Source organism: Carcharodon carcharias, chromosome 10, assembly GCF_017639515.1.
Source record: "Carcharodon carcharias isolate sCarCar2 chromosome 10, sCarCar2.pri, whole genome shotgun sequence".
In the NCBI taxonomy this organism is placed as follows: domain Eukaryota; kingdom Metazoa; phylum Chordata; class Chondrichthyes; order Lamniformes; family Lamnidae; genus Carcharodon; species Carcharodon carcharias.
The window spans coordinates 115,224,917-115,243,714 of NC_054476.1; the positions used below are offsets into that span (position 1 = coordinate 115,224,917).

Here is an 18,798-nt window from a genome sequence, read left to right on the forward strand (position 1 = left end):
TGAAACATTAACTCTGTTTCTCTGTCCATAGGTGCTTCCAGATCTATTGAGTGTTTTCAGCATTTTCTGCTTTAATACAGAATCCTTTAGTTTTGAAGCTTAAGATGCTTAGCTTGGGTACTGAAAACTAGTGCAAAATACAAAAATCCTGCCGATGAAAATAATCTGCTTGTCCATGGGGAACTGCAAAATGAAAATAAAATAACATATTTTACAGGCACTCCAATGTAAAATGGAGAGTTCTTGATAGGATTAGGGCCATTAAGGGATGGACAGGATAATATCACAGGTAATTTTAGAGGGCTGGCAGAAGTATTAAATAATTATTTTGCTTTGCTATTTACCAGAGAGATCGAACAGGTAAACATGACATTGAATGATGAAATGAGTGGATTGATTTTTTTTAAAAAGGGAATGTATTGAATAAACTAATCAAACTCAGAGGATAAGACCCCTGGTCTGGGTGGATTACATTCACATATTTTAAAAGAATCTAGGATGAGATAGCATATGCATTACTACACATAGTTGATAATTTGTCAGAAAAAGGGGGAGTGCCGGAGGAATGGCAGATAGTTGATATAATTCCTGTATCCTGTGTAATCCCACATAAATTTTCCTCAATGTGTAAGTTCAATTAATGTGATTACAGTGAAGCAGTAATTGTAATAAAGCTGTGTTCTATTTTTAACGCTAATTTGCTTCAGTGTTAAAATGTACTAATGAAACATTGCCTCCAAAGCTATGCATGTTAAAGACTATTAACCTTTGTTGACGGCCAGTCATGATCAAATCATGGAATCTTGCGTGGCTAGGGTTGGGAAGTAGAATCAGAAGTTTGAGTTCTTGACTCACTTGAGACTTGGACTAGCTCTAGAAAGAGAGCTTTCTAAGTTTAACTATGTAACTCAGTTAGCCATCTGCCAGACATTCTCAGTGGCAAGTGTCAAACAACCTTCAACTTTAGTGCTACAGGAAACTCAAGAGAATTTGCTACTTTGTTGGTATGGCTTTTGATCATTTTGCACTTTAATTATTTTACTGTACATGAAAAATACATTTTTGAGATACAATTTTATTTAGTGGATGATTGCATGAAATGTTTAGCAAGCTTCCCTATTATCTGCAACTGTGACAAACTAATGTATTCACAGTGACAGGAACGGTTTCTTTTTCTTTTTTTGTTTTCAGGAGAGAGCATGAACCACAAATTTTGCAGTCGAGTATCCCGCGTTTGGGGACATCGCAGGCATCAGCACTCCTGAAGTGCAATGGGTTAGCCTCGTCCTGGGACTAATTACTGTAGTACTTACGCAAAATTGTGTGAGGCCTCTCCTATCATGTGACTGCTGAAGGCCCATGTTTTCATGAAGCCTACTATTTAATCTGAGCATAGAACAGTTGACCACTATGAAGTCTTCAAGCCACTTTCTACAAAAGATAATTTAATTGTCTCTGAAAATGGTTTCCTTTGCAATTAATCCCATCAGTCCTGCTTCATCACTGGACAGGTTGTCAGAGGACTGGCCAGAAGATACAAGGAATAAACCGTAGCATGCTGATTAGCATTGCATAGAAATTACAATGTGGGAACAGATCATTTAGCCCAATCTCTCGTTAAAACTTACCTCTTTGACCAAGCTTTTGACCACACTCTCAATATCTTCTTATGCAAATTGGTGTAAAATTTGTTTGCTAATGCTCCTGTGAAGCGCCTTTATTACATTAAACTTTTATATATGAATGCAGATTCTTATGGTTAATGCTTATCCTTCACATGAGCAGTATACTCAATTTTGTGTGACTACTTTGCGCCATATTCCTTTAGTCCCCTTCCTTTCAATCACCTAAGCTTAATTGTTAACATTAATCACTGGCCAGCTTAGTATTTTGCAGTCTTACAACCTCGCTCTCTGTCACAAAACTCTTGCACATAATTTTGTATGTTTTGTAAGAAGGATAACTCTTGTTCTTGACTCACCCATTCCTACTGGAATCAACCTGTTTCTATCTACTGTACCTCTTCCTTCTTAATTTTAATCCCCCCCCCCACCGAACATCAAACCATCCCTTAATCTTAAGATAAAAGCAAAATGCTGCGGATGCTGGAAATCTGAAACAAAAACAAAAATAGCTGGAAAAACTCAGCAAGTCTGACAGCATCTGCGGAGAGGAATACAGTTAACGTTTCGAGTTCATATGACTCTTCATCAGGACATCCCTTAATCTTCTTTGGTTGATTGAAAATAGCCTGAAGTCTTTTCTTGTATTTGCATTTCCTCATTCTAGGCCGAATTGTAGAGAATCTGTGCTGTATCTTTTCTATTTCCTCAATGTCCTTCCTTTTGTGTGGAGACTAAAACTGCCTGCAATATTGAAAAAATGATTTTACTAAGGTTTCAGATAAAGTCACCATTAAATCTCAATTTTTATATTTTAAATCTTTTGCCTAAAACTTTTGTTCCATTTGATTCTTTTTAATGATGTTCACTTGTAATACCGCTTTTAATACATTGTAAATTTAAACCCCAAATCACTTTTTAAAACTTTTTTCATGGAATGTGAGCTTTGCTGGCAAAGCCAGCATTTGTTGCCCATCTCTAATTGCCCTTGCTCTTCCACATCACCCTGTTTTTCTATATTCAAAGTATAAGTATTTTGTTTACCAGAAAATGCCATTTTGCAGTCAATCTGCAAAAATAATAAGTAGTTATGCGGGTTTGTTTAAGGAGCTAAATGCTGCTTTGCTGTTTATTAGCTGACACGGATAAGCAGAGGAACTCGTATGACTTTGAGGCTTACATGGATACAGACCTGTGATAACATACGTTGTCCAAGGCATTTCTAACAGCAAAATGCTATTGTATAGGTAAAGGTAATAATTTTCTTGTCCTTGATTTTTTTTAATGTTGCAAACCATATTTTGGTGTTTAGTTTAATGGACAACTCGAATGACAGCTAAAAGCTCGTCTACCAATATTTTCAATGATTTGATTGGTTTAGCTGTTGCTTCTAACTGCTCATCTTTGATTTTTAGATTTTTGAACATCACGCTTGGTGATTTCATTCCTCTTTGCTGCTTGTTGATTGGCCGATTCCCCACATGTAACAGTTTGATTGCTTGAATTGTCATTCTTATATAACAGTATTCAATCAGGTACAAGCATGACACAAGAATGCAGTGTGCAAGATGGTAGTGACAACAATATTTCCTTTGTATAGCATGGCAGCCTGGCTGTTGATCCATGATTACCTGTAAACAACTCTCTGGCAGATGTGTTAGTGTACCGTGCATACCTTAGAAGTATATAACAGTTTTATTTCTGGTGTTCATTGATTCTGTAAGATGAGTACTTGTTTTTATTTTTTCCACCTAATGGAAGAAGAAAAACAGATTTGAAAGCGCTGTGTTAGCGCATAATATATTTCCAAAATATTTCTGAAAAAAATATGACTGTTGTAATGCAATAGTCTTCTTCAGGCAGAATTAATTAACCTTTAACTTGTAGATTTAAATAAAAAGCAGAATTCTAAACCACTATATGATAAAGGTGGAAAATATCTTTGGAATATGAAAATTATTTTAGTGTTCTTTTATATTTCCTGCTATGAGAGATGAGATATCTCACGTAGCTTCTAATCACAGCTTATTTGGAAACAAGCTTTGAGTCCCTATTTGTAATCCTCCTTCTGCTTCATCTTGAATTCTGTGTACATGCTATCCTAATCTGTGACTAAAAAAAGAGGGTAAGTACCTGAATTTGGTCGAACTTTTGTGGCAAATGACCTCTTTATCCTCCTTCTTGATTTATCTGACTCCAAAGATATTTTAGCTACCCTATTGAAAGGTTCATGGATTATCTAATAGCTACACTGCTTTGTTGAAGGATTTAAGTGCCTGTGTCTATAAACTGAGTTCTGCTTACGGTATATCCTGATCCATGCTTGCACTGTCCCCGAGAGGCAATTTTCTTTTTGAGTATGACTAAATAAGAGTGATAATAGCCATATTTCATCAAATAAAGGACAAATAATCAATCCTTAATTTTGAGATAGCAAGCCTATCAACATGACAGAATTAAGAGGAGAAAAGATTGTTTTGTCGTTTTGAATATTATGGCTTCCATATAATGAAACTTTAATGGGAAGTGGTGATATTATCTCTTGGTGAGTGGAGTGCTGTGGAAAGGTGGTAAGCAAAAGCTGAGAAGGAGCAGGAGGGAGAGACAATGACCAGAATGCTTTTGTGTATCTTCTGAAGACCATTCAGAGCACAGCTTTTTAAGTGGCTTGGACAAAGATCCCAAAGACAGAAAATATTACTTTACCTTCAGATCCTAAAAAAGATATACTTTTAAGTTGGTAATTGCTGCATGTTGAAGTTTCAGAATGCTGTGCTGTGGAATGTTGGGGCAAAAGCTTACACTTCCAACACTGCAGTGTGAGTTGCCAATTTCAGCCATTTTGTTGAGGTAGAAGCCACAGAGTGAAAGGCAAAGAAAATCATGAGACACCAGGACAGGCTATCAAATATATTATCTTATTCATTTATGGGATGTGAGCATTGCTGCAATGACAACGTTTACTGCCCTTGAGAAACTAATGCTGAACTTTCTTCTTGAACTGCTATAGTTGTCACGATGGCGGATCACAGCCCCAAATTACTAATGGGCATATTGACTTTTTTAAGGAAGACGTTTTTTTAGGAAGACACGTAAGTGAAAGCTGGCTGAGAATGTAAAGTAACCACTTTCTGGAAAATTCCTGTGTGGATTATACTCAACCTACTAGTTTGGAGAGAACATGGGATGTTGCACCTAAAAAGGTGTTGAGGCCTACTTCAGACAGAGGCACTTGAAAGGAAGAGATGCAATGCAAAAGACTGACCTTTGTCTCTGCAACCACAGGAGATCAGTGGAGACTGATTATCACATCTCAGCAGACACTATCTCCTGTTGAGTTATATCTCAGCATATGGAAATGCCCTGAGTTGAAAGAAAGCTGATTCTGGGCAAAAGATGTGTATTCCTGGAAGGGAAAAACAAACAAGAAAAGGGGTTAAACACCCAACTGTCTGATCTGCCTGTTCTAGTTCTGGTGTATGAGTGTGTGCAGTGAAGGTCACAGCAGAAGAACATCAACTAAGTATCCCTGCAGCTTGCAGATAAAACTCTGCCTCATACTCTCTGGCCCATTCAACAAAGCCACAGTCAAAAAGGAAATAGGACAGCTCATACAGCTAACCTGCAGAACCAAGTGCCGCCAAACGAACTGCCAAAGCCGGCCCTACTGGAATCATCTAACTTAATGACCGCAACGTTTTGCCATCTATTCCTCATGGATAAGCCAAACACTGACTTGTATGTCTTTTTTTTAACTTTTATTTTTGGACTCAACTTCTAATTTCTTATCTGTGTGTGCCTTGCATTGTTATTTATTTTTCTTGGGTTTTTAGCAACTAATAAACTTACTCTTTCTTTGACTCAAGAAAGCCTAGTTAAATTGACTCCTTCTAATACATAAATACATTTGGATTAGGAAAAGGTATCCACGAGGAAATTGAACCCTTTTAAATTAACCTTGTTGTGACCAACTGAGGGACAAAGAAGCGGAGGCAGCTCATTCCTCCTCACCTGGGAGCATAACAAAATTGGGGGACCTCGTTCAGGGACCGGTTGTAACAGCCCATCCAGTGTAGATATACCCATGCTGCTCTTCTGGAGTGATTTCGAGGATTTTGACCCAGTGACAGTGAAGGAACAGTGATATAGTTCCAAGTCCGGAAGATGTGACTTGGAGGGGAAATTGCAACTGGTAGTGTTCCCCATGTCTGCTGCCCTTGTTCTTCTAAGCGATAAAGGTCATGGGTTTAGAAGGTGCTTTTGAAGAATCCTCGGTGAGTTGCTGCACTGTAAGTTGTAGATGGTTACATAACTCATGTTATCTATACGCCTGGTCCAGTTACCTTTCTGCTCAATGATACCACACCCCCCCCCCCCCCCCCGGATATTGAGAGTGGGGGATTCAGCGATGCTAATGCCATTGAACGTCAATGGATGGTTAGATTCTTTCTTGTTGGAGATGGTCATTTCCTGGCACATGTATGGCACAAATGTTGTCACTTATCACCCCGACCCCGAATCTGAATATTTTCCAGGTCTTGCTGCTTGAGTTTCTGAGGAGTTGTGAATGGTACTGAAGACTGTGCAATCATCAGTGAACAACCCCCTTCTGTCTTTATGATGGAGGGATGGTCATTGCTGAAGTATCTGAAAATGATTGGGCTTGGACACTATCCTGAGAAACTCATGCAGTGATGTCCTGGGGTTGACAAGGTTGTTCTCTGGCAAGCACAATCAACTTCCTTTGTGCCAGGTATGATGATACCAGCCAGTGGAGAGTTTTCCCTCCCTGATTCCTATTCATCTCAATTTTACTGGGGCTGCTTGATGCCATACGTGGTCAAATGCTGCCTTGTTGTCAAGGGTAGTCACTGCCACCCCACCTCTAGAATTCAGTACTTTTGTCCAAGTTTGGAGCAAGACTGTAATGAGGTCTGGAGCCGAACTGACCTGGTGGAACCCAAATTGAGCATTAGTGAGAAGGTTGTTTTGAGTGAGTGCCACTTGGTAGAATTGTCAATGACAACCTTCATCACAATGCTAATGATAGAGAGAGAGAGAGTAGATCATTGGGGTGGTAATTGGTCAGATCGGAATTGTCCTGCTTTTTGTGGATAGGACATCCCTGGGTAACTTTACATTTTGTTGGACAAATGCCAGTGTTGTAGCTGTAGTGGAACAGCTTGGTTCAGGCGCTGCTTGTTCTGGAATATGTCTTTAGTAGTACAGTCAGGATGTTGTCAGGCCCCGTAGCCTCTCCAGTATCCAGTTTGCTCACAATTTCTTGATATTACATGGCAGCTCGGCAGCTCAGGATTTTCTTGATATCACATGGCATGAATCCAATTGGCTGAAGATAGGCATCTGTGATGTTGGGGACCTCAGAAGGAGACTGAAATGGATCACCCACTCAGAACTTCTGGTGGAAGGTGTTTCAGCCTTGTCTTTTGCTCTGAGCTGTACTCCTCCTTCAGTGTAAACAGGAATGTTAGGGGAGTCTCTTCTTCCAGCTAATTGTTTTATTATCCGCTACCATTCACAGCTGAAAGTGGCCAAACTGTGTAGCTTTGATTTGATCTGTTGACTGTGGGGTCACTTAGCTCTATTGCATGCAGCTCTGTAATTTAGCATGCATGTAGTCCTCTGCTTCATTGGTTTGGCATCACATTTTTAGATATGCCTGATATTGCTCCTGGCATGCCCTTCTATATGCCTCATTGATCCAGGTTGGTCCCCAGGCTTCATGGTAATGGTAGAGTGAGGGTTATGGTGGGCCATGAAGTTAAACATTGTGGTTGAATACAATTTTGCTGCTGCTGCTTCACAGCACTACACCAATGCCCAGTTTTGAATTGCTCGACCTGTTCTGAATCTGTCCCACTTAGCATGGCGTAGTACCATACAACACAATGGAGGGTCCCTCAGATTAAAGATAGAACTTTGTCTCCACAAGGACTGTGAGGCATCTGCAACAGGTAAATAGGTGAGGATAAGGTCAAATAGGTTTTTATTTGGTCCCCTCACCACCTCATGTCTGGTGTTCCCAGTCCTGCATGGAAGCTACACTTTAATTCTGGGTACATAGGGTTAATGAGGTGAGTGACAATCTGATTAAGAATACCCTTGCAAGAATTTTTCCTGTTGTGGAAAGAAGTGATATTCCACGATGATTGTCACAGATATACTTGCTGCTTTCTCACTTGTGGAGATGAGTTATGGAGGCATCCTAGTAGATTGGGGCACAGGGCTCTGGCCCCAGATTAGACAGAAGAGACTAGTCAGTTTCCTAACCATATGAGTCCCCCTGTACTTGAATATTTCAGATGGGATGCCATCACCTCCCAGTGATTTGCCCATAGAATGTTGCTTAATGGCCTTTGTGATTTCTGCTCGAGAAGGATCGAGAGCAAACTCTTCCAGAGTTAGGTGCTGTAGAATTGACTGAATGGTATAATTGCATACTATAGATTTTTGATGTTGGAGATTGCTGAAGTGCTCTGTCCAATAAGAAAGAATCACATGCCTATTTGCTAGTAGCTGATTGCCATCTGCAGAGAGGATGGGCATCACACCATGGGTTTTGGTCACATAGACTGATCACAGAGCTGTGTTTGGAACTTTCAGGTCATTTTTATTGACAGCTGCTTGAAGTTCATCAGTTTTCTTTCCCCACCATCAGTTCTTCATCTCTCTTGCTTTGGCCTGAGCATGTATTTTGTGCAGTGGTATCTGGCACTCTTTGCTGGTAATGTCTTGTCAGATATGTGTGAGCGTTGTGCACTTTTTTCAAAAACTTGCCTATGTCTTGGTCATTGTTGTCAAACCAGCCTTGGTGCTTTGCTTAGCAAATCCTAGGACCTCAGATGCCATGCTGTAAGTAAAATCCTTTAACTTTTTCCAAGAATTTTCAATGACAATATTGTCCTCCAGGGTGTCAGCAATTCCTGCGGCTCGTTTGTGTTCCAGTTCTTGTCTTTTGGCCATGTCTTTAAGAACAGTTACTTCAAACTCCATTTATGGTTTGATTCTGTGCTGAAGTACCTTACATTTTATCATCAAAGACACAATACTCCAGAAAAGCCTGTGGTCAGATCAGCATTCTGCAACTCAGAGTGTGTAGAGTACATGTCCTTGAGATCAAATTCAAGAAAAGTAAGGAGCTCTATCTGATGTTCGTTGACCTGACCAAGGCTTTTGACACAGTAAACCGTGAAGGCCGCAGGAAAATTGTGTACAAATGTGGCTGCCCTGAAAAGATGATCAGTTATTTGATTGTTTCATGATTTGGCCAGCGTGATGCAAAATGGTTTGTCATGAGATTCCTTTCCTTTCACCAGTAATGCCAAGCAGGGCTGTGTATCAGCTTCAGCTCTGTTTGCAGTATATGTCTCAGCTATGCTCCTGTGTGCACTCAAGGATTTTGACACAGGAACACACATTCAATTCAGGACATGCAGCAACCTCTTCAACTTGTAAAGGATGAAGGGTTGCACAAAGGTTACTGAACAGCTGCGGAGTGAACTCTTGATTGCGGATGACTGTGCTCTCATAGCACATACTCTGGAGGACATTCAGCTGCTTGCTGACTGCTTTACCCTAGCCTCAGAACATTTTGAGCTGACAATAACTCTGAAGAATACAGAGATCTTGTATCAACCCATCCCTGGCTATGTACACAGTCACTATCAACAACACACCCTCTGTTCAGTACTGAAGCTTTGCTATCTTGAGAGTATCCTCTTCAATAACATCATGTTGGATAACAAGATCAACCATCACCTGGCAAAAGCAAACATAGCATTGGCAGTCTCATTCACAGACTTTGGAAAGAGCTTGGAGTTTGTCTCAGAACAAAGATCAAATGACTACCAGGTAGTGGTTCTTACAGCACTTTATAGGTGCAAGACTTGGACAACCTACTGTCACCATACAAAGCAACTAGCAATGTTCTGTCTTCGCTACCTGAGATCTATTTGCAACATCAGGTGGCAGGACAAAATCCCCAGCACTGAAGTTCTTGAAAAGTGCCGCATACCTGGCATCGAGAGTGTGTTCATCAGGGCTCAGCTTCATTGGGTTGGTCATGTGGTTCACATGGAGGATTCCTACATCCCAACATCAGTACTCTACAACCAACTGACCACGGGAACCCACACTACAGGATATCCCAAACTTAGCTTTCAGATTGTCTTTATATCTAAGTTCAGAGCTTGCAAGCTGGATTTCAATACGTGGGAAAAAGCAACCTTGGACAGACCCAAACCAAGAAGTCTTGATCATCAAGCGATTTTAACATTTGAGGAGAATGGAGTCAAGTGCTTTCAGGATAAGCAAGCGCAGCGCAAGCCAATGCCTTCATCCAATGTTCCCAACACTGGACTTTGTATTGCAGTATTTGCAATTGGTTTAAAAATTGAGGCTTGGACTAACATCACATGTGAGATGACATTTAAACTATTTGTTTTATTTTGCAAACACTCATCTGTCGAAGTGACGGGAGAACCCATCTCACCACTTGCTGTAGGTCCAGTCTGGTAGATAGGACATTCAGGACTCAGCCAGCTCAGTCAGTAGTGGTACTGTAAAGTCACTCTTGGTAATAGACATTTACATCCCCCACCCAAAGTACATTCTGTGCTTTTGCTTTCCTCAAGGTTTCTTCCAAGTAGTATTCAACAAGGAGGAGCAAAAATTTGTCACCTGAGGACAGGCTGTAGATGATAATCAACAGGAGGTTTCCTTGCTTGTGTTTGACCCTCTTACGATCTCTGTAGAGACTGATGACTTTTAAAAAGAGATGTGAATTTCCCAGTGACCTAGCAAAGAATCGCACAACAAGATTTCATTTTATAAGATTTTACTCTTTTTAAAAAAACTAAAATCAACCTGGACTAAAAGGTACTGAGTCAGAAACTAAAACACTAAACTACAGAAAATTTATTCCTTATTAACTTCTTAATACAACTGGAAACCCCACACCATGTTGATATATTATACTGCACTCACAACAGAAATGTTGGCTTCTGTTTAAAAATCCCAAGATCCCCCCTCTTCAGCAGGATCTTATCTCCCTGCCCCCCCTAAACAAATTCACCTTCATTCAATCCTCTGAGTATAATTGAATAGACTTCCAGTAGCAAAGTTCCCTCTGGTGATTCCTTGGTTTTTATCTCCCCACAATCCGTGGCCAGGATTTCCTGGTCGGCGAGTGGGGGGCAGGGCCGGTGGGAATTCCCAACGTCACCCTGCCTCATTTCAATTTTCAGGTCTGCGGTGGCTCAGCTGAATCAGCTGTGCACCCGCCGACCTGTCAATGGCCTATAGGGGCCATTGACAAAGTAATTAAAAGTTGGCGGGCAGGCCAGGAGCCCTGGCCGGCATTGGATAAAGCATGAAACCTCATCCACGAGCAGGATGAGGTTTCATGTAGGTTTTTAAAAATTTAATAAAAGTGTGACTAAAAGCGATGGACATGTCCCAACTCATGTGACAGTGTCACATGTGGGGACAAGTCAGGGAAGTTTCTTTTCCCCTGTTTTTAACATTTTTTTAATGTGGAGCTGATCTCCCTGAGGTAGCCTGCACAAGGAGTGCATAGCGCTTCCTTGTGGATGTCATGTTGGGCAGGCCTTAATTCACCCCCCCCACGCAAAATGGCGGTGTGCTCCCGATCGGGGGTGCCGATCGGAGGTGAGCCCGTTCCTGAACTCATCTCTCCCCCCATCCCCCCCCCCCCCCCCCCCCCCCCCCCCCCAAATGGGGGAAGATTCTAACCCTTGTTTCCTTGAACATCCTCATCAGCATTCCACTTGGCGATTAACCCGAAAGCAGTCCTTTTCTTCTGCCTGATAATGGTAGCACCTGCTTTTGGTCCTCTCCCCCAAATCTTTCTGTCTGACTGCCTCTGAGAGTATTTGTGCAGCAAGGCCAGCTGCCTCCTCCTTCGTGTCCAGATGTTAAAACTTGTACCTTACTTAGAATAAGTTTCAATTTGAGTTTCTATCTCCACAGCAAGTAGGTCACATTGTCTCCAGGCCGATACAGCATGAGGTCCCATCCCCCTCTCCAAACTACTCCGTTTTACCTTGAATTAAAGGAGATAGTTTAAACATGACCGTTTATAAAGCCCATCGGTCATTACAGAACTGACGCAATGAGATTTCATGTTGTCTGGAGTCAATGTTGAAGACTCCACGACTTTTCCCTCCTGACTATGTACCACCATGCCGCCACCACCTCTGCTGGGTCTATTTTGCTGGTGGGACAGCACATACCAAGGGATGGTGATGGAGGAATCTGGAATATTGATTGTAAGGTCTGATTTGGTGAGTATGACTCTGTCAGGTAGTTGCTTGACCAGTAGTCTGTGAAACAGATCTCTCAATTTTGGCACAAGTCCTGGATATTTGTGAGGAGAACTTTGCAGGGCTGACTGGACAGGACAAAGTGCCTTTGTTGTTTCCGGTGCCTTGATCAATGCCGGGTTGCCTGTCCAGTTTTATTTTTTAACTTTTCTGGAAGTTTGGTGCAACTGAGTGGCTTGTTAGGCCATTTCAGAGGGCAGCTAAGAGTCAAGTGCATTGCTTTAAGTCTGGAGACACGTGTATGCCAGACCAGGCAAGGAAGATGGACTTCCCTCCCTGAAGGACATTCTTGATCCAGATGGATATTTACACCAATCCAGTGGTTTCATGATCATCATTACTAAGACTAGCTTTAGGAGCACCTTACAGTAGCCTCTGGGTTATTTATACACCTCTTGTAGAGCTAGATTTTATTGCAGCAGTAGTTCAGCTCAGTGTTATTATTTCCATCTTTGCTTTTGTCTCTGTTTAGAAGTTTCAGAATACTGGTCATTGATTGGCCAGGGAACAGCACTATGCCTTAGGCAATTGGGCATGCTATAAATGGCCTGGATTTAGGAATTGATAGAACTATGTTGAAATTTGCTTGTGACGCCAAATTGGAGTTATAACAAATCTCGATGATGATTGTTAAAGACTGGGGAAGGATTTAGATAGGTGGCAGGCGGTTGGAAACAAACCATGCAGAGGGTGGTTCGAACGTGGAAACTACTGCTGGTTCATTCTTTTTCAAAAAGAGATTAGACAGTGGTTTGAAAAAGAATATTAAAGAGCGTGAACAGGAGCGGGATTAGACTAGGTATTTCATGGAGAATGTAAGCCTATGGTGTCGACTTGGGCCAGATTTGTTGTTGTTCCATAATTTTCACACTTCACTGCTAGCAACCATGGAAGAGTCAGAGAAATACTCTCTTTTTATTTCCTCCCAGTTGCTCTGATTGCTTGACACACTACTGGGCTACATACTGGTTTAAATTGGTCTGAATATTCTGCACATGCCCCATTGTGTTGATAGATTTAACTTATATAAATTATATTTCATGTTAACAGTGCTGCTGATGTAAATACTGCAATTAATATTTAGCCTATAAGATCTTCCTGTGAGATTGCCTGTAGCTTTCAGTAAATAGGACTCTGAGTACCATGTCAGTCACTGTTGCTTGAGTTGATATTTTCTGTGCATGGGAACAGCATTTTGGACACTGCAACTCTTGCTGCTAATAGTATTGGCAATGGCAAGGAATTATGGAGCTATCTGCTTTGGTTAAAGGACCCATACAATTTTGTGTGCCTGTAGTGAACAGATTTCAATCTGGTGCATGTTAGTACAGTGTATTCTTAACGCACAGACTTCTCAGTTGATCCTGTAAAGTCCTCTTCTTTAACATCTGGGGATTTGTGTCAAAATTGGGAGAGATGTTCAACAGACTAGTCAAGTAACAGGCTGATATAGTCATACTCATTAAATCAGTCAATGTCTCGGGCATTTCCTTCACCATCCTTGCTTATGTCCAGTCCCACCGACAGGGCAGAGCACCAGTGGTGGTGGCATACTGGTGTACAGTCGGGAGAGAGTGGCCCTGGGAGTCTTTAACATTGACTCTGGGCCCCATGAAGTCACATTGCATTAGGTCAAACACTGGCAAGGAAACATCCTGCTGATTACCACCCACCATCCTCCTTTAGATGAACTTATACTCCTCCATGTTGAAACCTACATGGAAGAAGCAGTGAGACTAGCATGGGCACAGAATGTATGCTGGGTAGGGGACTTGCCTATGACCATGAGTGGCTTGGTAGCACCGCTACTAACCATGCTGGCCGACTCCTAAAGGATATATCTGTCAGACTGGGCCTGTGAAAGAAAAACCTACTTGACTGTGGCCTCACCAGTCGCAGATGCATCTGTCCATGACAATATTGGTAGGAGTGACCTCTGCATTGTCCTGCGGAGATGAGTCTTCCCATTGAGGACACACTCCATTGTATTGTGTGGCTGAGATTCAGAATAGATCTAGCAATTCAAAATTGGGCTTTCATGTTGACACAATTCAGCAGCAGAATTGTGTTCAACCATAATCTGTAGCCTCATGGGTCTGGCACCTGTCATATTGCCATTATCATCAAGCAGCTCACTAACCCTTGTTCAGTAAGGACTGTAGGAGAGCATGCCAAGAGCAATACCAAGCACACCTAAAAAGTGATGCTAACCGGGCGAAGCTACAACGTAGGACATGTAGCTTAGACATGCTAAACTGTAGAAGCAGTATGTTATAGACAGAACTAAGCGATCCCACAACCAACACATCAGATCGAAGCTCTGCACTCCTGCTGCACCCAGTCATGAATTGTAGTAGAATATTAAACAATTAATAGGAGAAGGAGGCTGCAAAAGCATCTCTGACCTCAATGATTGCAGAGCCCAGTACATCAGTGCAAAGACAAGGCTGAAGCATTTGCAACCACCTTCACCACTAGTTGGATGGGCCATCTCGGCTCCATCATAGATACCAGTCATCAGCCAATTCGATTCACTCCACATGATCTCAAGAAATGGCTATAAGCACTGGCTATGGACCCTGCCAACATCCTGGCTGTGGCACTCAAGATTTGTGCTCTAGAACTAGCCCTAATCTTAGCCAAGCTGTTCCAGTACAGCTACAACACTGGCAATAATCAACCAATATGGAAAATTACCCAGGTATGTCTTGTTCACAAAATGCAGAACAAATGCAATCGGGCTATTTAATGCATCTATCTATTTTCACTCATCGCCAAAGTGATGGAAGGTGTTGTCAACAACCTGCTCACCAATGTTCAGTTTGTGTTCCACCAAGGTCACTCAACTCCAGACCTCCCCATGATCAAATTCCTGGGAGTTACCATTAATCAGAAACTTAACTGGACAAGTCATGTAAATACTATGGCTGCAAGAGCAGGTCAGAAGTTGGAAATTCTGCAATAAATAACTTACCTCCTGACTCCACAAAGCCTCTCCACTGTTTACAAGGCATAAGTTAGGGGTCTGATGGAATATTCTCCTCTTGCCTCGGTGGGTGCAGCTCCAAGAACACTCAAGAAGTTCGACAGCATCCAAGGCAAAGCAGCCGACTTGATCAGAATTTCATCCAGCATCTTAAACAGTCATTCCGTCCACCACTGCTGCACATTGGCAGCAGTGTGTACCAGCTTAAAAATGCACTGCAGCAACTTGCTAAGGCTCCTTTGAAAGTGCCTTCCAAACCAGATGCATAGGAACACCACCACCAGCAAGTTCTCTTCCAAGCCACACACCATTCTGACTTGGAATTATATTGTCATTCCTTCACTGTCTCTGAGTCAAAACCCTGGACCATCCTGCCTAACAGCACCTCATGGTGTAACTACACCACATGGACAGCAGCAGTTCAAGAAGGTGACCCAACACCCTCTGCTCCAGAGCAATGAGGGATCGTCAATAAATGTTGGGTTGCCAGCACCACACACATTTCAAGAATGAATAATTTAAAAAATGTTCAAATTATCAGGTAATTCAAGTTTATAAGCACAAAAATTCTCATTTTTTTGTTATTTATGTGACTTAATTTAAATGGTTTAGCCCACAAAATGACTCTCCTTTCTATTTCTGATAATTCAATGGTTTCCGATTGTTTTGGCTGTTTCATTTATTGACTGTACTGAGTTTTGTTTAGTTTGGCCCAAATACTTTGAACTAGAAGCTGGATCGAAACAGTTCAAACTGCTCAACCAGAATGAATAGAACAGGTGAAAATAAGTTTGTATTTCCATTTTAATAGATGCCTACTTTTGCAAATGAAATCCAAGCTGTTGTGGACACTTATTTGTGGCTTAGCCAGACTGAATCAGCCAGCTACCCCTGTGAGCGACTTTCTATCATGGCACTGCATTCTTGTTTAATGTTTCATTCTGTAGCCTAAACTCTTAGAGGGATATACATATTTTTGTCATTTTCTTGCTGTACTCTAATATCATACAGACTTGATGTTGGTTGATACTGGCTAGTGCAAAATGCATCGTAAACAATGTACCTAAGCACCTAAACAGCTTTAGTTTATGACTGCTATTTTTTGCTGAAACTGCTTTATTTAATCTACTAAGAATGAAATGTTTACTGCTGATTTCAAATTATTTTAAAAAAGCGTTGCTATCCTTTGTGTAATTCAGTTAAATATTTCACTCATGGGGGATTTAATGAAGGAATGTTTCAGATAAAAATTGTATGATTCACTTTCATATAAAATTAATACACTTCTGTGTAATTGTGCACGGTAAATCAGAGAATATGGCCTTTTTGTTATCTCACCTGTCTGTGTTACTGGTTTTCTCTTTTGCTGTTTATCCTGTGGTTTTGTATCTCTTTCTCTGCTTCTCTATCCTTTTCTTTCATTTAGGGTGGAGGTGGTGGATCATATTTTGTGTTGTGGCAGGGAAAGGTGCTACTGTTAACTGCAGACTATATTTAGACTGGGAGTTGTGCAGAAAATGGAGACTTTACCAGCTTCTTTACCATCCCCTCCCCTCCAATCCCTTGCTCTTCTCATGTCTCCTATCCTTTCACCTTCCCACCCCATCCCATACCACACCTATCACCCTTCACTCTCGTAATTAGTATTACTCATTCCCAAATGTACCCCTATACCTTCTCTTTGAACAACCCGAACTTCTGTATTTTCCCATCTCCCTTTTCTGCTGTCAGACACAACATCCTCTCATCACTTCCACTTACTCTCTAAAAGATACTTGATAAATGGTCAGAGGCTGCTAGTTCCTCAACTTGTTTCCCTCAGCTCCTCTCCCCAGTTCTACTTCTGCCTGTCTCCTCTTGTCTATTTCTCAGAGACTTTGTTTGCTTTCAAAAATTCACCTTGCATTTTTTTTTAAATCAGCTTAGAATGAGGAAAATACACTTTTACCTTTCCACATCTCATTCTCTGTCCCTGTGGGGATAATTGAATTGCACCAAAAAAAAGTATGGGGATACTGGGATGGAGATAGTGAGGAGCAAAGCAAGAGAAAATTAGGTGGCAGTGTAGCATATAAGGACAAGTGGAAGGGGACATATTCAGTGCAAGGGCAGGGGATTTCAAAGGGCTGTTCCTGGTGGATTTTTGAAAATCTGCTTAGTTGTGTTAGTGTGTTCTTGGTTTAAGTGCCAAGCTTCACTTTTTCATTGATGATGTTAGCATTTGCCAGTGAATGGATGTTTATGATATTTGATCCAGAGCTTTGCTGTTCTGCCCTTGTTTTTGTCAGCAGTTCAATTTCTTCACGTTATCCACGTTTTCAGTTTTATATTCCAGTGTACAATGTGCACCCTCTCCTGATTACTTTAGGTGAGGTGGTGCACGTGTTCAATATTCTTTTTAGTCCTTTCCTTTCGTGGTCTTATTTTTTTTTACTGTGGGCCAAAAATTGTTATATTTGTTCTTCCTTTATTTGACTTCACTAAGATGTTGTATGCAGTGATATGACACCAAGGCATGAACTTCAGTTATTAATGTTTGCTTTTAATCAGTTGATTAACAGCCATATATAACATTGGGTAGCAAAAATGGTAGCTCTTTCCGCCACCTACAGGTATAATATTATTTTTGTCAGCTGGAGCCCTCAAATACCTCTCTTGATTCCTTGACTGTTGGCAGTCCTGTCTGGCACCAAGTTACAGATGAGCCAGAAGTGCTTGCAACTCAAGATTAGCAAGATCAAAGTCATTCAGTTGGCTCTAAATTACATGCCTTAGCTCTGGAACCATTCCACTTCTTTGATACTCGCACAAGTTCAGCCTGGTACTGTGCAACCTCCGTGCCCTGTTCAATCCTGAACTGAACTTCATACAGTGTCCAATCTGTAATTAAGACTTCCTATTTCCAACTCAAAATATCATATCTGTTCTCTAGCTCTCCTCCATCATCACCTTCAATCATCCATTTGTCAATTCCAGAATCCATTCTCACTTGCTCGCGCTCTCTTGCAACAATTTTCTTCACCTTCAAAAAAACATGGCTAAAATCGGTTTCTTGCATTGTACTTTTTGCCATCTCCCCTAATTAATGTTGGGATCATGCTGCAATAGAATGCATGCTTTAAATTGGTAATTAAGAGCAGCTGCCTCCAATTGGGGATATTAAGGGAATCATTGCACTGGGTGTTTGGGGGCATGAGGAATCTCTGCCATTACTCTGGAGTTTTGGCTTAGCCTAAATAGTCAAGTGGTTATGGTACTGGATTTGTAACCCCAAGATCAAGAGTTCAAATCTCACAATGGCAAACTATGGAACAATGTGACTTCATCTGAAACAGATGGAAACAGGTTTGTACTCGAAAGAGTATCAAGAGTTCAAAGCACAAAACAAATCAGAGTAATAGCACAAAACAAATCAAGAGTTCAAATCCCACAATGGCAAACTATCAAGAGTTCATTATCCCAATTTTGTTGATTTGATTTTCATTTAAAAGATTATCAAGAGTCAAATCTCACAATGGCAAACTATGAAACAATGTAACTTCATCTGAAACAGATGGAAACGGGTTTGTACTCGAAAGAGTTACTCTGTAGTTTTGGAAATAAACCTGGCTTAGGGAAAAGGCCTGCTTCAGATTCATCCATTTCTCAATATATGATTAATGAGATTAACACCTTAATTGCTTCTTCCTCCTGCTAATCTCAGAACCATTTTTGGATGTTTGTTAAAAATATTCTATAATTGAAAGTTGTAAATATGATGGCAATTTGCCCAGCACTTAGTGCAGCAAATTAATTGAAACAGTATATCACAGGACTGATGAGGTAA

The 18,798-nt window shown here is 41.1% G+C and overlaps 1 pseudogene; it reads right to left on the reverse strand.

Annotated features, from left to right (window-relative positions):
• Window positions 1-1,201: 1,201 nt before the first annotated feature.
• On the reverse strand, window positions 1,202-1,350 carry LOC121283736 (annotated as a pseudogene).
• Between the last annotated feature and the right edge of the window lie 17,448 nt (window positions 1,351-18,798).